Consider the following 20,440-nt stretch of genomic DNA (forward strand, 5'->3'; position numbering starts at 1 on the left):
CTAAATACTTACCTGTAAAATAAACCCTAATATAGCTACAATATAAATTATAATTACATTGTAGCTATTTTAGGATTAATATTTATTTTACAGGCAACTTTGTAATTATTTTAACCAGGTACAATAGCTATTAAATAGTTAAGAACTATTTAATAGTTACCTAGTTAAAATAATTACAACATTACCTGTAAAATAAATCCTAACCTAAGTTACAATTAAACCTAACACTATACTATCATTAAATTAATTAAATAAAATAACTACAATTACCTACAATTAAACCTAACACTACACTATCAATATATTAATTAAATACAATATCTACAAATAACTACAATGAAATAAACTAACTAAAGTACAAAAAATAAAAAAGAACTAAGTTACAAAAAATAAAAAAATATCTACAAACATAAGAAAAATATTACAACAATTTTAAACTAATTACACCTACTCTAAGCCCCCTAATAAAACAACAAAGCCCCCCAAAATAAAAAATGCCCTACCCTATTCTAAATTACTAAAGTTAAAAGCTCTTTTACCTTACCAGCCCTGAACAGGGCCCTTTGCGGGGCATGCCTCAAGAAGTTCAGCTCTTTTGCCTGTAAAAAAAACATACAATACCCCCCCCAACATTACAATCCACCACCCACATACCCCTAATCTAACCCAAACCCCCCTTAAATAAACCTAACACTAAGCCCCTGAAGATCTTCCTACCTTATCTTCACCATACCAGGTTCACCGATCCGTCCTGAAGAGCTCCTCCGATGTCCTGATCCAAGCCCAAGCAGAGGGCTGAAGATGTCCATGATCCGGTAGATGTCTTCATCCAAGCGGGGCAGAAGAGGTCTTCCATCCGATTGAAGTCTTCATCCAAGTGGGGCAGAAGAGATCTTCCATCCGATTGAAGTCTTCATCCAAGCGGCATCTTCTATCGACATCCATCTGGAGCGGAGCGGCAGCATCCTGAAGACCTCCGACGCGGAACATCCATCCTGGCCGACGACTGAACGACGAATGACGGTTCCTTTAAATGACGTCATCCAAGATGGCGTCCCTCGAATTCCAATTGGCTGATAGGATTCTATCAGCCAATCGGAATTAAGGTAGAAATATTCTGATTGGCTGATGGAATCAGCCAATCAGATTTAGCTCGCATTCTATTGGCTGATCGGAACAGCCAATAGAATGCGAGCTCAATCTGATTGGCTGATTGGATCAGCCAATCGGATTGAACTTGATTCTGATTGGCTGATTCCATCAGCCAATCAGAATATTCCTACCTTAATTCCGATTGGCTGATAGAATCCTATCAGCCAATTGGAATTCGAGGGACGCCATCTTGGATGACGTCATTTAAAGGAACCGTCATTCGTCGTTCAGTCGTCGGCCAGGATGGATGTTCCGTGTCGGAGGTCTTCAGGATGCTACCGCTCCGCTCCAGATGGATGTCGATAGAAGATGCCGCCTGGATGAAGACTTCAATCGGATGGAAGATCTCTTCTGCCCCACTTGGATGAAGACTTCTACCGGATCATGGACATCTTCAGCCCCCCGCTTGGGCTTGGATCAGGACATCGGAGGAGCTCTTCAGGACGGATCGGTGAACCTGGTATGGTGAAATAAACTAACTAAAGTACAAAAAATAAAAAAGAACTAAGTTACAAAAAATAAAAAAATATCTACAAACATAAGAAAAATATTACAACAATTTTAAACTAATTACACCTACTCTAAGCCCCCTAATAAAACAACAAAGCCCCCCAAAATAAAAAATGCCATACCCTATTCTAAATTACTAAAGTTAAAAGCTCTTTTACCTTACCAGCCCTGAACAGGGCCCTTTGCGGGGCATGCCTCAAGAAGTTCAGCTCTTTTGCCTGTAAAAAAAACATACAATACCCCCCCAACATTACAATCCACCACCCACATACCCCTAATCTAACCCAAACCCCCCTTAAATAAACCTAACACTAAGCCCCTGAAGATCTTCCTACCTTATCTTCACCATACCAGGTTCACCGATCCGTCCTGAAGAGCTCCTCCGATGTCCTGATCCAAGCCCAAGCAGAGGGCTGAAGATGTCCATGATCCGGTAGATGTCTTCATCCAAGCGGGGCAGAAGAGGTCTTCCATCCGATTGAAGTCTTCATCCAAGTGGGGCAGAAGAGATCTTCCATCCGATTGAAGTCTTCATCCAAGCGGCATCTTCTATCGACATCCATCTGGAGCGGAGCGGCAGCATCCTGAAGACCTCCGACGCGGAACATCCATCCTGGCCGACGACTGAACGACGAATGACGGTTCCTTTAAATGACGTCATCCAAGATGGCGTCCCTCGAATTCCGATTGGCTGATAGGATTCTATCAGCCAATCGGAATTAAGGTAGAAATATTCTGATTGGCTGATGGAATCAGCCAATCAGATTTAGCTCGCATTCTATTGGCTGATCGGAACAGCCAATAGAATGCGAGCTCAATCTGATTGGCTGATTGGATCAGCCAATCGGATTGAACTTGATTCTGATTGGCTGATTCCATCAGCCAATCAGAATATTCCTACCTTAATTCCGATTGGCTGATAGAATCCTATCAGCCAATTGGAATTCGAGGGACGCCATCTTGGATGACGTCATTTAAAGGAACCGTCATTCGTCGTTCAGTCATCGGCCAGGATGGATGTTCCGTGTCGGAGGTCTTCAGGATGCTACCGCTCCGCTCCAGATGGATGTCGATAGAAGATGCCGCCTGGATGAAGACTTCAATCGGATGGAAGATCTCTTCTGCCCCGCTTGGATGAAGACTTCTACCGGATCATGGACATCTTCAGCCCCCCGCTTGGGCTTGGATCAGGACATCGGAGGAGCTCTTCAGGACGGATCGGTGAACCTGGTATGGTGAAGATAAGGTAGGAAGATCTTCAGGGGCTTAGTGTTAGGTTTATTTAAGGGGGGTTTGGGTTAGATTAGGGGTATGTGGATGGTGGGTTGTAATGTTGGGGGGGGGGTATTGTATGTTTTTTTTACAGGCAAAAGAGCTGAACTTCTTGGGGCATGCCCCGCAAAGGGCCCTGTTCAGGGCTGGTAAGGTAAAAGAGCTTTTAACTTTAGTAATTTAGAATAGGGTAGGGCATTTTTTATTTTGGGGGTCTTTGTTGTTTTATTAGGGGGCTTAGAGTAGGTGTAATTAGTTTAAAATTGTTGTAATATTTTTCTTATGTTTGTAAATATTTTTTTATTTTTTGTAACTTAGTTCTTTTTTATTTTTTGTACTTTAGTTAGTTTATTTCATTGTAGTTATTTGTAGATATTGTATTTAATTAATGTATTGATAGTGTAGTGTTAGGTTAATTGTAAAATAAATATTAATCCTAAAATAGCTACAATGTAATTATAATTAATATTGTAGCTATATTAGGGTTTATTTTACAGGTAAGTATTTAGCTTTAAATAGGAATAATTTATTTAATAAGAGTTAATTAATTTCGTTAGATTAAAATTATATTTAATTTAGGGGGGGTGTTAGTGTTAGGGTTAGACTTAGCTTTAGGGGTTAATACATTTATTAGAATAGCGATGAGCTCAAGTCGGCAGATTAGGGGTTAATAATTGAAGTTAGGTGTCGGCGATGTTAGGGAGGGCAGATTAGGGGTTAATACTATTTATTATAGGGTTAGTGAGGCGGATTAGGGGTTAATAACTTTATTATAGTAGCGCTCAGGTCCGCTCGGCAGATTAGGGGTTAATAAGTGTAGGCAGGTGGAGGCGACGTTGTGGGGGGCAGATTAGGGGTTAATAAATATAATATAGGGGTCGGCGATGTTAGGGCAGCAGATTAGGGGTACATAAGGATAATGTAAGTAGCGGCGGTTTACGGAGCGGCAGATTAGGGGTTAATAATAATATGCAGGGATCAGCGATAGTGGGGGCGGCAGAATAGGGGTTAATAAGTGTAAGGTTAGGGGTGTTTAGACTCGGGGTACAAGTTAGAGTGTTAGGTGCAGACGTAGGAAGTGTTTCCGCATAGCAAACAATGGGGCTGCGTTAGGAGCTGAACGCGGCTTTTTTGCAGGTGTTAGGTTTTTTTTCAGCTCAAACAGCCCCATTGTTTTCTATGGGGGAATCGTGCACGAGCACGTTTTTGAGGCTGGCCGCGTCCGTAAGCAACTCTGGTATCGAGATTTGAAGCTGCGTTAAAAATGCTCTACGCTCCTTTTTTGGAGACTAACGCAGCCTTTATGTGGACTCTCAATACCAGAGTTATTTTTATGGTGCGGCCAGAAAAAAGCCGGCGTTAGCTACGCGGGTCCTTACCGACAAAACTCCAAATCTAGGCCATTGTATCCTTTAAACTCCACCAGTACTTCAAACTGATGTGCATGGCTGAAATTACCAGAACCCCCCCCCCCAAAAAAAAAAAGAAAAATAAATAATAATAATAAAATATATATATATATATATATATATATATATATGCATACAGAAGAGAGAAGCGCTCTAACAGGAACGAACAACAGCTCATCAGCTAGTTCTCTGGCGATTTACCACCTGGAGCAGCCTCTTTTAGACCAGTGTGCCTTTCACATTGGAAAACTATCCTGAAGCATATCAGTCTGATCCCGCCAGTTAAGGTCAGTCCAGCCCTGAAATACCAGGCAATTCTCCTTTGAACAAGGAACATGACAACCCTAGACGATCGTTTCGGCCTATTGGGCCTCATCGGTGAGGTGCAGCCACATTCCTCTAAGCAAGCACTGGCCAAGGGGTCCATATCTGGTTGCCCCTAACACCCATAGGGAGACTTCCCCAGGGTCATAATTAATTTGCATACAGAAGAGAAAAGCGCTCTAACAGGAACGACCAACAGCTCATCAGCTAGTTCTCTGGCGATTTACCACCTGGAGCAGCCTCTTTTAGACCAGTGTGCCTTTCACATTGGAAAACTATCCTGAAGCATATCAGTCTGATCCCGCCAGTTAAGGTCAGTCCAGCCCCGAAATACCAGGCAATTCTCCTTTGAACAAGGAACATGACAACCCCAGACGATCATTTCGGCCTATTGGGCCTCATCGGTGAGGTGCAGCCACATTCCTCTAAGCAAGCACTGGCCAAGGGGTCCATATCTGGTTGCCCCTAACACCCATAGGGAGACTTCCCCAGGGTCATAATTAATTTGCATACAGAAGAGAGAAGCGCTCTAACAGGAACGAACAACAGCTCATCACCTGGAGCAGCCTCTTTTAGACCAGTGTGCCTTTCACATTGGAAAACTATCCTGAAGCATATCAGTCTGATCCCGCCAGTTAAGGTCAAGAGGCTGCTCCAGGTGGTAAATCACCAGAGAACTAGCTGATGAGCTGTTGTTCGTTCCTGTTAGAGCGCTTCTCTCTTCTGTATGCAAATTAATTATGAACCTGGGGAAGTCTCCCTATGGGTGTTAGGGGCAACCAGATATGGACTCCTTGGCCAGTGCTTGCTTAGAGGAATGTGGCTGCACCTCACCGATGAGGCCCAATAGGCCGAAACGATCGTCTGGGGTTGTCATGTTCCTTGTTCAAAGGAGAATTGCCTGGTATTTCGGGGCTGGACTGACCTTAACTGGCGGGATCAGACTGATATGCTTCAGGATAGTTTTCCAATGTGAAAGGCACACTGGTCTAAAAGAGGCTGCTCCAGATGGTAAATCGCCAGAGAACTAGCTGATGAGCTGTTGTTCGTTCCTGTTAGAGCGCTTCTCTCTTCTGTATGCAAATTAATTATGACCCTGGGGAAGTCTCCCTATGGGTGTTAGGGGCAACCAGATATGGACTCCTTGGCCAGTGCTTGCTTAGAGGAATGTGGCTGCACCTCACCGATGAGGCCCAATAGGCCGAAACGATCGTCTGGGGTTGTCATGTTCCTTGTTCAAAGGAGAATTGCCTGGTATTTCGGGGCTGGACTGACCTTAACTGGCGGGATCAGACTGATATGCTTCAGGATAGTTTTCCAATGTGAAAGGCACACTGGTCTAAAAGAGGCTGCTCCAGGTGGTAAATCGCCAGAGAACTAGCTGATGAGCTGTTGTTCGTTCCTGTTAGAGCGCTTCTCTCTTCTGTATGCAAATTAATTATGACCCTGGGGAAGTCTCCCTATGGGTGTTAGGGGCAACCAGATATGGACCCCTTGGCCAGTGATTGCTTAGAGGAATGTGGCTGCACCTCACCGATGAGGCCCAATAGGCCGAAACGATCGTCTGGGGTTGTCATGTTCCTTGTTCAAAGGAGAATTGCCTGGTATTTCGGGGCTGGACTGACCTTAACTGGCGGGATCAGACTGATATGCTTCAGGATAGTTTTCCAAAGTGAAAGGCACACTGGTCTAAAAGAGGCTGCTCCAGGTGGTAAATCGCCAGAGAACTAGCTGATGAGCTGTTGTTCGTTCCTGTTAGAGCGCTTCTCTCTTCTGTATGCAAATTAATTATGACCCTGGGGAAGTCTCCCTATGGGTGTTAGGGGCAACCAGATATGGACTCCTTGGCCAGTGCTTGCTTAGAGGAATGTGGCTGCACCTCACCGATGAGGCCCAATAGGCCGAAACGATCGTCTGGGGTTGTCATGTTCCTTGTTCAAAGGAGAATTGCCTGGTATTTCGGGGCTGGACTGACCTTAACTAGCGGGATCAGACTGATATGCTTCAGGATAGTTTTCCAATGTGAAAGGCACACTGGTCTAAAAGAGGCTGCTCCAGGTGGTAAATCGCCAGAGAACTAGCTGATGAGCTGTTGTTCGTTCCTGTTAGAGCGCTTCTCTCTTCTGTATGCAAATTAATTATGACCCTGGGGAAGTCTCCCTATGGGTGTTAGGGGCAACCAGATATGGACTCCTTGGCCAGTGCTTGCTTAGAGGAATGTGGCTGCACCTCACCGATGAGGCCCAATAGGCCGAAACGATCGTCTGGGGTTGTCATGTTCCTTGTTCAAAGGAGAATTGCCTGGTATTTCGGGGCTGGACTGACCTTAACTGGCGGGATCAGACTGATATGCTTCAGGATAGTTTTCCAATGTGAAAGGCACACTGGTCTAAAAGAGGCTGCTCCAGGTGGTAATTCGCCAGAGAACTAGCTGATGAGCTGTTGTTCGTTCCTGTTAGAGCGCTTCTCTCTTCTGTATGCAAATTAATTATGACCCTGGGGAAGTCTCCCTATGGGTGTTAGGGGCAACCAGATATGGACTCCTTGGCCAGTGCTTGCTTAGAGGAATGTGGCTGCACCTCACTGATGAGGCCCAATAGGCCGAAACGGTCGTCTGGGGTTGTCATGTTCCTTGTTCAAAGGAGAATTGCCTGGTATTTCGGGGCTGGACTGACCTTAACTGGCGGGATCAGACTGATATGCTTCAGGATAGTTTTCCAATGTGAAAGGCACACTGGTCTAAAAGAGGCTGCTCCAGGTGGTAAATCGCCAGAGAACTAGCTGATGAGCTGTTGTTCGTTCCTGTTAGAGCGCTTCTCTCTTCTGTATGCAAATTAATTATGACCCTGGGGAAGTCTCCCTATGGGTGTTAGGGGCAACCAGATATGGACTCCTTGGCCAGTGCTTGCTTAGAGGAATGTTGCTGCACCTCACCGATGAGGCCCAATAGGCCGAAACGATCGTCTGGGGTTGTCATGTTCCTTGTTCAAAGGAGAATTGCCTGGTATTTCGGGGCTGGACTGACCTTAACTGGCGGGATCAGACTGATATGCTTCAGGATAGTTTTCCAATGTGAAAGGCACACTGGTCTAAAAGAGGCTGCTCCAGGTGGTAAATCGCCAGAGAACTAGCTGATGAGCTGTTGTTCGTTCCTGTTAGAGCGCTTCTCTCTTCTGTATGCAATATATATATATATACTCCTTAGTAAATTGGGTTTTTGCAATAGGTAAAATGTCTTAAAAATATTTCTATTAGATGAATGGTGAGGAGTCTAGAGGCAAAGTACCTGACAAGTTAATACAGTAGATAGTTATTTAAAATCATTGCATAAGCTGGTTTTATGATGGACTGTAATGGCTCTGACTTTGTGAAAAAATATTTTTTTAACAGATTTGAATGTAGCCCCATGTAGAAGCTACCTGCTATATATTTACCCATATGCGTCTCACTCTTTTCAAAGGTTATAAAATGTGCATGTTGCCTGTATTTTGAAGCAGGTCTGGCTTTAGGGCAAGGTGATCTTGGTAGCTGCTTAGGGCCCCACTCTTAGGGGGGCCCCTGCACCTATCCCAGCTAACTGTACAAATCACTGAGCCTTCTATGTCAGGCCTTGAGCTTGCAGTACAGTATGTATATATGTATTATTTTTATTATTATTATTATTATTCCAAGTTGACATTGAAGCTCTGGTCCTTCAATTCGCCATATTCTCTGTGTAAAATCTTGTGCGCAGTACAGGGCCCTAGTCTGCACGAAGGCTATTACAGAGGGAAGAGGGCAAATGTGGGACTACCAGAGCAAGAATTCATGCTGTAGAAGCAGTGTCGCTACAAAGGCTACAAAGTGTGTGTGTGTTTGTTTGTGAGTTTCTGTGTGTGAATCCTTGTATGTGTGTGAATGTGTTTGTATTAGGGTTGCCACCGAGGCAGTATTTTACCGACACGGCTGGTATTTTTATGGTCCATGTCAAAGTTGAAAATAAAGATTAAATATAGAAATAAAGATGCTATCATGGTAACACTTTGTAGAGTATTGCAATCTAATTAAAACACATGATAATTTAAAATCAGTCCTAGCAGCATTCATTCCTTATTTATGCTGCATAATCCTACAATATAAAAGGCCAAGTGTTTTTTCCCGAAGCTGTCATGTGCAGTAGAGACTGCGCGAGGACAAACACACCAGGCCTTCAACAGACTGACCTGGCACCTGGAGCTGACCGGGCGTGATGGGGCCGGGTGTGGCATGGACGGGGCCATGCAGACAGGCAGAGAGAGCTCAAAAGAGGGGGGATAGAGAGAGAGCAAAAAAGGGAGAGATAGAGAGAGCAAAAGAGAGGGAGAGAGAGAGCAAAAGAGAGGGAGGGAGAGAGACAGCAAAAGAGAGGGAGAGAGACAACAAAAGAGAGGGGGAGGGAGAGCAAAAGAAAGGGGGGAGAGAGAGAGCAAAAGAGTGGGGATAGAGAGAGCAAAAGAGGGGGGATAGAGAGAGTGAAAGAGAGGGAGAGAGAAAGCAAAAGAGAGGGGGAGGGAGAGCAAAGGAAAGGGGAGAGACAGAGAGAGCAAAAGAGGGGACATAGAGAGAGCAAAAGACAGAGAGAGACATCAAAAGAGAGGGGGGAGAGAGCAAAAGAGAGGAGGGAGAGCACAAAAGAGAGGAGGGGGAAAGAGAGGGGGGAGAGAGTGCAAAAGAGAGGGGAGAGAGAGAGCAAAACAGAGGGAGAGAGGGAGAGCCATCAAAAGAGGGGGGAGAGTGCAAAAGAGAGAGGAGAGAGAGAGAGCACAAAAGAGAGGGGGGAGAGAGAGAGCAAAAGAGAGGGGGGAGAGAGAGAGCAAAAGAGAGGGGGAGAGAGAAAGCATAAGAGAGGGGGAGAGAGAGAGCAAAAGAGAGGGGGAGAGAGAAAGCATAAGAGAGGGGGGAGAGAGAGAGCAAAAGAGAGGGGGAGAGAAAGAGCAAAAGAGGAGCGGTAGAGAGAGAAAAAGAGGAGGATAGAGAGATCAAAAGAGAGGAGGGAAAGAGAGTGCAAAAAAGAGGGGAGAGAGAGAGCAAATGAGGGGGATAGAGAGAGAAAAATAGGGGGGGTTAGAGAGAGCAAACGAGAGGGAGAGAGACAGCAAAAGAGAGGGGGAGAGAGCAAAAGAAAGGGGGAAGATAGAGAGCAAAAGAGGGTGGATAGAGAGAGCAAAAGAGAGGGGGAGAGAGAGCAAAATAAAGGGGGAAAGAGACAGCAAAAGAGAGGGGGGAGAGAGCAAAATAAAGGGGGGAGAGAGAGCATACAAGGGGGATAAAGAGAGCAAAAGAGAGGGAGAGAGACAGCAAAAGAGAGGGTGGAGCGAGCAAAAGAAAGGGGGGAGAGAGCAAAAGAGGGTGGATAGAGAGAGCAAAAGAGAGGGGGAGAGAGAGCAAAATAAAGGGGGAAAGAGACAGCAAAAGAGAGGGGGGAGAGAGCAAAATAAAGGGGGGAGAGAGAGCATACGAGGGGGATAAAGAGAGCAAAAGAGAGGGAGAGAAACAGCAAAAGAGAGGGGGGAGACAGCAAAAGATAGGGGGGAGAGAGAGAAAAAAATAGAGAGAGGGGGATGAGAGAGAGCAGAAGAGAGGGGGGAAAGAGAGAGCAAAAGAGAGGGGGCAGAAAGAGCAAAAGAGAGGGGGATAGAGAGAGCAAGGGGTGGAACTGCTGTACTGCAAAAAATGGCCCGTGTTCATAGTCTTTAGGATTAGCTATTTATAAAAATGTATGCAAATGAACATGGCTGGGGTTTTTTTTTCCAGAAAAGGTGGCAACCCTAGTGTGTATGTATCTGTTTTTATGTATGTGTGTGTATGTGCATGTGTATCTGTGTGCATGTACTGTATGTATCCTTGCTGTTGTGTGTATGTATTTGTGCCAGTGTGTATGTGTATGTATGTATGTATCTATGTGTGTTTATATATGTGCATGTGTATCTTTATGTGTATATCTGTGTGTATTTATGTATCCTTGCATTTGTGTGTGTATTTATTATGTGTGTGTAACTATCTGTGTGTGTAACTGTGCATATCTGTGCGTGTGCATATGTATCTGTGTGTGTATGTGTATATATGTTTATATATATATGTGTTTATATATATGTGCATGTGTATCTGTGTGTGTATTTTTGGCTTAGTGTATTGTCATATTGCTCAGGGCCCCACACTTGCTAGGGCTGGCTCTCTTTTTGAAGGCAAATGATACTTTAACAAACAAATTAAAAGACATTACAGTGATGTTCTGTGCAACGCCAACAAGAAGAGATACAAGCTCCCAAAATGAGATCCCGAAAAAACTAAAAAAATTGATTATACTTCTATAGAAGGAGGGAGTGCCAAATAGGCTGAAGTATCTGTAGACAAAGAGATCTGTGGGCTAAATTATATATAAAACGTAGGCTAAACAGTTAGTATAAATATCAATATAATTCTGTAAAGGAGTCTAGGTGCATGATTATGATTATACTTATTGAGGATACAAATAACATTTAATATTAATATTTTATATAAAAAAATAATATTTTATATAAAAAAATTACATATATAGGGTACCCTATACACAATATCATAAAACAAAAGGTATAAAGAAAAGGTTTATAAACAGAACTCAGGGTAAGTTATGTCCTCAGATATTGTGATAAAGTAGTCATCAGTGATTATTATGTAATATCCTCTGATATTATATATAAAAAATGTCCAAAAGGAATAGTGTCCAGTGATGATTAATAAGTGTCCTCTTATAATTGTGTCCAATTGTGTCCAAATGAAGTGTCCTAATATTGTGGGTCACAAATTGGTGATATCCAGTAGATCCAGTTATATATCCAATTATATATCCTCACAGAATATATATATATATATATATATATATATATATATATATATATATATATATATATATATATATATATATATATATATATATATATATATATATAATGTAACTGTGACATGAAAAAATGGTGAACCAAAATTTGACAAACCAGAAATTGTGAATCCAATTTAGTTGATATCTGTAAAAACAAAATTCACATAGTGCAATACTGTTAGCAATAATATAAGGACTATTAGAAATAGGCTTACCCTATTTAGCAGACTCGAGCAGTGACTAATATCTCTATCAACGCATTTTTGGCCCCAACGTGGGCCTTTCTCAAGACATCTTGATTTTAAGCTATTTTAATATTTTATTTTATTATTTAATTTAAATCACACACACATGCGCACACACACACACACATATATATAGATAGATATGACGCTAACAAGCGTATCCACAGATCTTGACATTATAACGCATACTGTACATTTTCAAGACCCCAAGTTTATTCCACGGTCTGAAAAAATTCTGCAGATACTTGGAGTCATCTGAAACAATTAGCAGCTTGACATTTCAGTTATGGATATTATCAATATTAGTACTCAACAAATGTGAAATTCAAAAAAACAAAATAACATGCTAGTTTAAGATAACCCAAAGAGGTGTTGGAGGGTTGTCACCTTAGCCATGTTAATCTGGAAAGTTATGCGTTGCACATGCTGCAAGTGTTCAGGGAGTAACATATCTATAGCTATTAAGCAGCACTATTCATGTGCTATCCAGAGGCACAATAACATGCACAGGTTAACATGGTCAAGGTGGCTACTCTAGTTCGAAGACCCACAAAACTTTTTGAGGGATGTTCTAAATACAAATAATGCATGCTTTAAGTTGATAGAATGTGTAATTCGTCCACTAGTTTGCCTGGATGAATATGTTTTTAACCCACACAAAGGAGTAAAACACACACGTAAAGTGCCACTTGGGAGCTGCAAGTCTTTCAGCTTCTAAGCAGGACAATGTTGATGATTGGTAGGTTTGAATAACTGCTCTTTTACAGAGGCTAAACAGTTATCTATGCACATAAATGCAAACTTTACATGACCTAACAAAGAGCATGAATGTTTCACTTTAGAATTTCCCTCTTAAAGTAGAGTGTGATTTTAATGCTTACAATGTCCGTCCAAATAAGGACCCAGGGGCTGAGTAGTAAACTAATAAACACTTCCCCAATGCACTATATAGTGCCCAGAAAAAAAAAAAAAAAAAACAGATTAGAGACAAGCAGAAGAATAGTCAGGAAAGCCAAAATCAGTACATAAAAGCTTGGAACTTTTAGAAACTTTTAAATCTCACGGGTCTGTCAAAGCCGTTTAGCTCAGATACCTCTTAGCTAGGCAGTAAAGTTCTATGTCTACTGATCCTCTTGCTGAAAGATTCTCCTAAAAGTTCAAGGAGATATTCCGGCACTCCAAGGAATTTGCAAGCCACTATGGGGGGCCACTCACACCCCCAAACAGTGATACACAAAACCAGAAAAAAGTGGCAGCAAATCTTCTTTTATTAGGAATTACAGCACAAACAAATGCAGCTGCTGCATTTGTTTGTGCTGTAACTCCTAATAAAAGAAGATTTGCTGCCACTTTTTTCTGGTTTTGTGAAAGAATGTCCTGCAAGAGGATCTGTAGATAGAGAACTTTTACTTACTGTCTAAGAGGTATCTTGGCTTAACAAGATATTGATGCTTTTATTCAAAACTTTCTAGTAAGTCTATTTTAATTAGTGATTTTTTTAATTTGTGCTTTATTTATTAATTTATACTTGAATAAAGTTGCCCTGTTTGCTTTTAAGCATTTCTAAATATACCTCTGAGTGACGTTTAACCACTTTCGTTTCTAAAAAGCAGCAACTGGCATATTTAAACAAAGAGGACTGAGACTCTTTTTATATATTTAACACACACATACTAGTTTAGTTGAGTAATTATAATTACCCTTATTCATTAGAGAGAAATATATGTATTGATATATATTTTTTAGGATATTTTTCAATAGTTACGTGCCCATATGTGTTTTTAGATTTGTTTGCAGCAGTGGACAATAAAATGCTTAGGTCAGGGCAAAGGTCCATACACATTTACTACTACAAAGGTTCAAAATTAGAAGATTAATGTTTGCAGGTCAAAACTGCAGGACAAGTAGGTACAAAAAACAACAGGCAAAAGAGTAGTCACTAGGCAGGCTGAGGTTCAGCAACAATAAATCTGAAAGAAGCAAGATACAAACTCCCCAGAATCAACATTACAAACGGGCAAAGATGGACGCTATAGGCGTCATAAAGAGTGCTGAATGTATAAAAAAAAACATGTCACAACCTGCAATGCAACAAAAACAATGCAAATAAAATACCACCACAGAAAAATTACATGGTAGACGATGTAACTAGGCAATGAAGCATTAATCACAATGCAAAAAAACAAGTCACTAGGAAACCATGACAACTATCTCTTTCTTTCAAGCACCATCTTTCAAGTACTCTCACTGGGGGTCAGTTTGGCTTAGACAGATGAGTTCGATGGAAGGATTTCATCAGCTAGGAGGCATGAAGGTCACTGGCAGAAACCCAGGAACGCTCAGTAATTGTATAGCTCTTCCATTTGACCAAATAATAAAGTCTTCTACCATGTCGTTAAGAATCCAGTACTTGAGAAACTTCAAACTTGAGTTGTCCATCTGCATAAATTGGAGAAGGCTGATGGACCCATCTGGAGAATTTGTTAAATACTGCAGGTTTTAACAGGAAAACATGAAAGACATGATGAACTTTCATGGCTTGTGGTAGTTGTAAATGATAGGTCACAGAATTCACCTTTCTGATGATTTGAAAGGGGCCGACGTAACAAGGAATGAGTTTTACATAGAGTTGGAGTATACTAAGATTATGAGTATATAGCCATACATGATTAACAGGATGCCGGTAAGGACATACCCAATGTTTGCACTCAGCAAAATGTTTGTACCATGGTGATGCTGAAAAACTATATGTCGATTCTTCTTCCAATGAAAAGTTATGGCGGACACACTATTGTCAGCAGCCGGTACTCCAGAGGAGCTAGAGTATATGTCCTGTGCAAAAGGGAGTGGTCTTAAGAGAAGCATGCAAACCAGATTAATAAACTGATTTGATTCTTGGAGAGTAGATATTTGAGCACACAGGTAAGCTTCTAGCTTTTGATTGGTATGTTCTATTAATCCATTAGTTTGAGGGGTGATAGCAGTAGACAAGGAAACTGTAATTGCCAACTTTTTACAGACGGCTGACCAGAATCTAGAGACAAATTGTACTCTTCGATAAGAAACAACACTGTCTGGCAATCCTTGGAGATGTACTATATGCAGAATGAAGAGAGAAGTTAGTTCTTGAGCAGAAGGTAAGCTTGGTAAGGGTGTACAAATATCCATGTTGGAAAATGGGTTAACCACAACCCACATTATGGTGTGGCCATTGGAGGGTGGTAGGTTAGTCATAAAGTCCATGGTAATTGGATTCTAGGAACAATGGAGTATGGGAATAACCCGTGATGCAGCTGTTTAGAAGACTTATTGGCAGCATAAAAGGAACAGGCTGATACATAGGATTGGGTGGGGGTTTTTTTTTGAGTAAGAAAACAAAACTGGGTTTGCAACTACTTGATAGAAGCCTTTATCCCTGGAAGTCCCTGGAAGTCCTGAGACTAAAGAATAATTTGCCCAATGCAGGATATCTTTAAAAAGAGGAATAGGAAAAAACAGTAAGTCAGACAGAGGTTTCAAAATATTAGGTATGCATTTTTTGTGGCATTTGGAGTTTTCAAAACATAGTATAGTAACAACAGTAATAATCCATTTGTTGGGAATGATGGTCTTCTTTTCCTCAGAGTATTTATCATCAGGCAATAATTTTCAAGATGAGGCTTCAGCTTTAGTGTTTTTGGAGCCAGGGATATAAGAAAGTTGGCAACTGAATCTGGCAAAATATAACAAATGTTTGCTGCCTGGATATATCTAGAAGGTTTTAGTTATCCATAAGTATCAGGAATGACATGGTGGTACCCTCTAGAAGATGCCTCCACTAGTCACGAGGCAGGTTAAAATTCAGCAACAAGAAATCTAAAAGGAGCAAGATACAAACACACCCAGAACCGAGTGTACCTAAGGGTAAGGATCTTAATAGCTGCATGTGCTGATGTGTGTATGTTTGCAACTTTTTTGTAGTTAGTAAGATCAGTTGTACTAACCTTTTTTTCTGTTTAAGACAAAGGTTAATTTTCCTCTTTTCTCCTGTGGACTCCTGGAATCTTCCTCACCCTTCCTCCCCTTTTATGAAGGTTGGTTGGCAATCAGTTAGAGTGTCCTCATTAGGAGGGCCATTAGTTTGTTTAAGGCCATAGGTGGGTAAGCTGACCTATTTCTCGGCTAGATTACGAGTTGTGCATTAAGGTAAAAAAGCAGCGTTAACAGGTCCTAACGCTGCTTTTTTTAGGCCAGCTGGTATTAGTCGTGCAGGTATAGGTGTACCGCACACTTGTTTGGCCTTACCGCAAACCGACTTACGTAAAGTTCGTAAACCCTTTTTTCTATGGGACTTCCATAGCGCCGGTATTCCGAGTTTGTCCTGGGAGGCCAAAAAGTGAGCGGTACAGCCTCTACCGTCAAGATTCCTAACGCATTTTAAAGTCAGTAGTTATGAATTTTACACTACAAAGCTGTAGCATAAAACTCATAACTAAAGTGCTAAAAAGTACACTAACACCCATAAACTACCTATTAACCCCTAAACCGAGGCCCTCCCGCATCGCAAACACTATAATACAATTTTTAACCACGAATCTGCTGCTCCGGACATTGCCGCCACTATAATAAACATATTAACCCCTAAACTGCCGCACTCCCGCCTCGCAAACACTATTTAAATATTATTAACCCCTAATCTGCCGCCCCTAACATCGACGCCACCTACATTATACTTATTAAGCCCTAATCTTCCGCTCCAGACATCGCCGCAACCTACATTATATTTATTAACCCCTAATCTGCTTCCCCCAACATCGCTGCCACCTACCTACATTTATTAACCCCTAACCTGCCGTCCCCAACGTTGCCGCTACTATTCTAAATTTATTAACCCTTTAATCCTAAGTCTAACCCTAAGCCTAACAGCCCCTAACTTAAATATAATTTAAATAAATCTAAATAAAATTACTATCATTAACTAAATTGTTCCTATTTAAAACTAAATACGTACCTATAAAATAAACCCTAAGCTAGCCACAATATAAGTAATAGTTACATTGTAGCTAGCTTAGGGTTTATTTTTATTTTACAGGCAAGTTTGTATTTATTTTAACTAGGTAGAATAGTTACTTAATAGTTATTAACTATTTAATAACTACCTAGATAAAATAAATACAAATTGACCTGTAAAATAAAACCTAACCTAAGTTACAATAACACCTAACACTACACTATAATTAAATAAATTACCTACATTAAATACAATTAAATAAATTAAATTAAATTAGCTAAATCACAAAAAAACCCACTAAATTACATAAAATAGAAAACAAATTGCAGATCTTTAAACTAATTACACCTAATCTAATAGCCCTATCAAAATAAAAAGCCCACCCAAAATAAAAAAAACCCTAGCCTAAACTAAACTACCAATAGCCCTTAAAAGGGCCTTTTGCGGGGCATTGCCCCAAAGAAATCACCTCTTTTAGCTGTAAAAAAAATACAAACAACCCCCCCAACAGTAAAACCCACCACCCACACAACCAACCCCCCTCAAATCAAAGCCTAACTAAAAAAACCTAAGCTCCCCATTGCCCTGAAAAGGGCATTTGGATGGGCTTTGCCGTTAAATGGAATTTAGCTCTATTGCTGCCCAAAGCGCTAACCTAAAAAATAAACCCACCCAATACACCCTTAAAAAATCCTAACACTAACCCCCGAAGATTATATTACCTGGAGAAGTCTTCCTCCAAGCGGCAAGAGGTCCTCAACGAAGCCAGCAGAAGTGGTCCTCCAGAGGGGCAGAAGTCTTCATCCAGGCAGCATCTTCTATCTTCATCCTTCCGACGCGGAGCAGCTCCATCTTCAAGACATCCGGTGCGTTGCATCCTCTTCAAATAACGTCTTCTTCGGAATGAATATCTCTTTAAGTGACGTCATCCAAGATGTCTTCCCTTAGATTTCGATTGGCTGATAGAATCCTCCCCAGGGTTCAGCATGCTGTTTGACTCACTGATCTTTGACCTAATAATTTGGAGTTTTGCTGGTATGAAACCCTAGCTTAGGCAGTTGGTATTTGCTTGGACTGCTTAACAGAGAGATAGTAAGTGATGTCTAATGCGTGAGTCGTTACATCCCCCGGTATAAGCCTTGTGGAGTTTCCTGAGATCTGCCTCTCATTTGTAGCATTGTAGCTAGGCTCTGTTTGACGTCAGTAGCCTGGGCCTACAACCATTCTTTGCAGGGTTAGTACTTGGTCCACCTAATTTGGTGACAATTAAGGAAGTTAAACCTGCTGGTTTATGTGCTTCATAATAAATCTAACCGATGGGCCTTTTACCTCAAATACTGGGCTATATTACAAGTGGAGCACAAATTAGCGCTCCCACTCGCATGTTAACTTCACTAGAAGTAAGCCTGTTGCGCTTGTTGGGTAATGTGCGTATTACAAGTTTAAAGTAAAAAGTTTGTGCACATGCACTAACCAGACGTGCACAAAAACCCAAACTTAACATGTTCCCCCATAGACTTTAATGGAGTGGAAAAAAACATAACACCCTTACTCGCTCACAAACCCCATTGCATTTACTGAAGTGCACTTGTAATATATTATTTTATTTGAGGTTGACAATACAGTAACAGGGAGTAAACATTATTCCCAAATCCTCATAGTATAACATTACAAGATATTATCATCCAAAGCAGTTGTGATATAATAACCTTAAAAGCAAATATCTTCTGTTATATTCACAGACTGTTGAATATTTATACAAAAAAAAAACCTCAACATTTTCTACACATTGTTGAATTCAAATAGCAGTAAACAAGAGTAAAGAAATGTGCACTTTTTCTACTTAAACTAATCTTACTACCAAGCTTTAAGTTAGTGTTTCAGAAAACAGTATAACATATTCTATATATATTCCAATAGGGTGGGGGGAGTGCGAAGTGAGGGGGAGGGGCCCGGGCATGGCAAGAAGAAGAAAAAAAAATGTTTCCGATGTGGTTATATGTTGTTTCTATATCTCCTGATAAATTCTAGCCATTTGCCTTCAAATTTGTGTTGTTGGTTTATTCCCTGATTAAGACTATCAAGTTGTTCTATTAAATATTGGGAGTGAAGTAGGAATGTTAGATTATTAATTGTTGGCTCTCTTGTAGCTTTCCGGTTTTTCAAAATGAGATACCTGCCTCCCAAAATTACTGTGTTGATGAAATCAATATTAGTGACATATTCCCCAAAGTCTCTCAAATCCTCTAAAAATAGAATATGCTGCAGCTCTAAGGCTATCTGCATGTTTAATAACTTGTTCATCCAAAATTGTACCCGTTGCCAGAATTGTTAGATCTTCGGACAGCTCCAAAACATGTGGACCAGGTCGGCACTGATAGAACTACATCGTGGGCACAGATTTAATACATTTCCATACCATCGATTTAGGCTAGCCGGAGGTATATGCATACGATTTAGAATGTTGAAATGTGATTCTCGCCATGAGGCCGAAAGGGTAGCGTGTTCTACCGCAATTATACTCTGTTTTATTTTATATAGGTCTATTGTTTGAATATCTTTATTCCATTTTGTGCATATATCCACTAAATTTGCTTCACCAACCTCCATTAGCACCATCCGGTACCAACAACTAATTGAGTGTTTACCTGCCTTGTACAGAGCAAGCCCCATTTTAATACCTGGGTGCACCCACTCCTTAGTAGGGTTTATAATAGATTCATTATACCAGTGTCGCACTTGTAAATAGGCGTAGAATTCTGTATTTTTAAGTTGAAATTGATCTCTAAGAACTGCAAATGTACACACCCGGATGGATTCTGGATCCCTAAATTGACATAAATATTTAAGGCCTGAAATAGCCCATCTATTAAACATCTTACTTTTAATTCCCGAAGGGAAGCAGGGATTCCCTACAATAGGGACTAAATTTGAGATTAGTAAATTATCATTCATATCAGTCCGAATACACTGCCAGGCTTTAATGATTTGAGAAAATGTGAGTTTGCTTTTAACCTTACATGGTAGTTCCTTAATAGGACAGTGTAACAAACTGAATGGTGAAACTAGTCTCTGTCCTATTTCCAGTGAGGCTACATGGTTCCCCTCAGTAAGCCAATCCATGGCTACCTTTGCCATACAAATTTTATTATAAGTAAGAAAGTTGGGGAGTGCTAAGCCTCCGCATTGTCTAAGATGCGAGAGCTTTTGTAAAGCTATACGTTTTTTTACCTATGCCCCAAATAAACAGCCTGATGGAGCTGTCCAAGCATTTGAGATCAGGTTTTGTTAAAAAAATGGGGATGTTTTGCATTATATATAACAGTTTGGGTAGTACAATAATTTTTATCAAATTAATTTTTGCCGTCAGTGAAAGAGGAATTCTTGTCCAATTTCTAAGCTCTGCCTGAATTTTATATAAGAGTGGCGAATAATTCAAGGAATACCATTCCGCCGGGTCTGTGCTGATTTTAAGCCCTAAGTATGTGATATAATGATCCGCTACTTTAAATGGTGGAGTGTAACCAGTATTTGCTGTCCTTGTTAACCATAGAAGGTCTGATTTTGCTATGTTTATTTTATACCCCGAGAATGAGCCAAATTTTGCGATTATTTCCAGTAAGATAGGAATCTCAAATTCGGGGTTGTTCAAAAATAGTAA

This window comes from Bombina bombina, chromosome 5 (assembly GCF_027579735.1).
Source record: "Bombina bombina isolate aBomBom1 chromosome 5, aBomBom1.pri, whole genome shotgun sequence".
Lineage (NCBI taxonomy): Eukaryota > Metazoa > Chordata > Amphibia > Anura > Bombinatoridae > Bombina > Bombina bombina.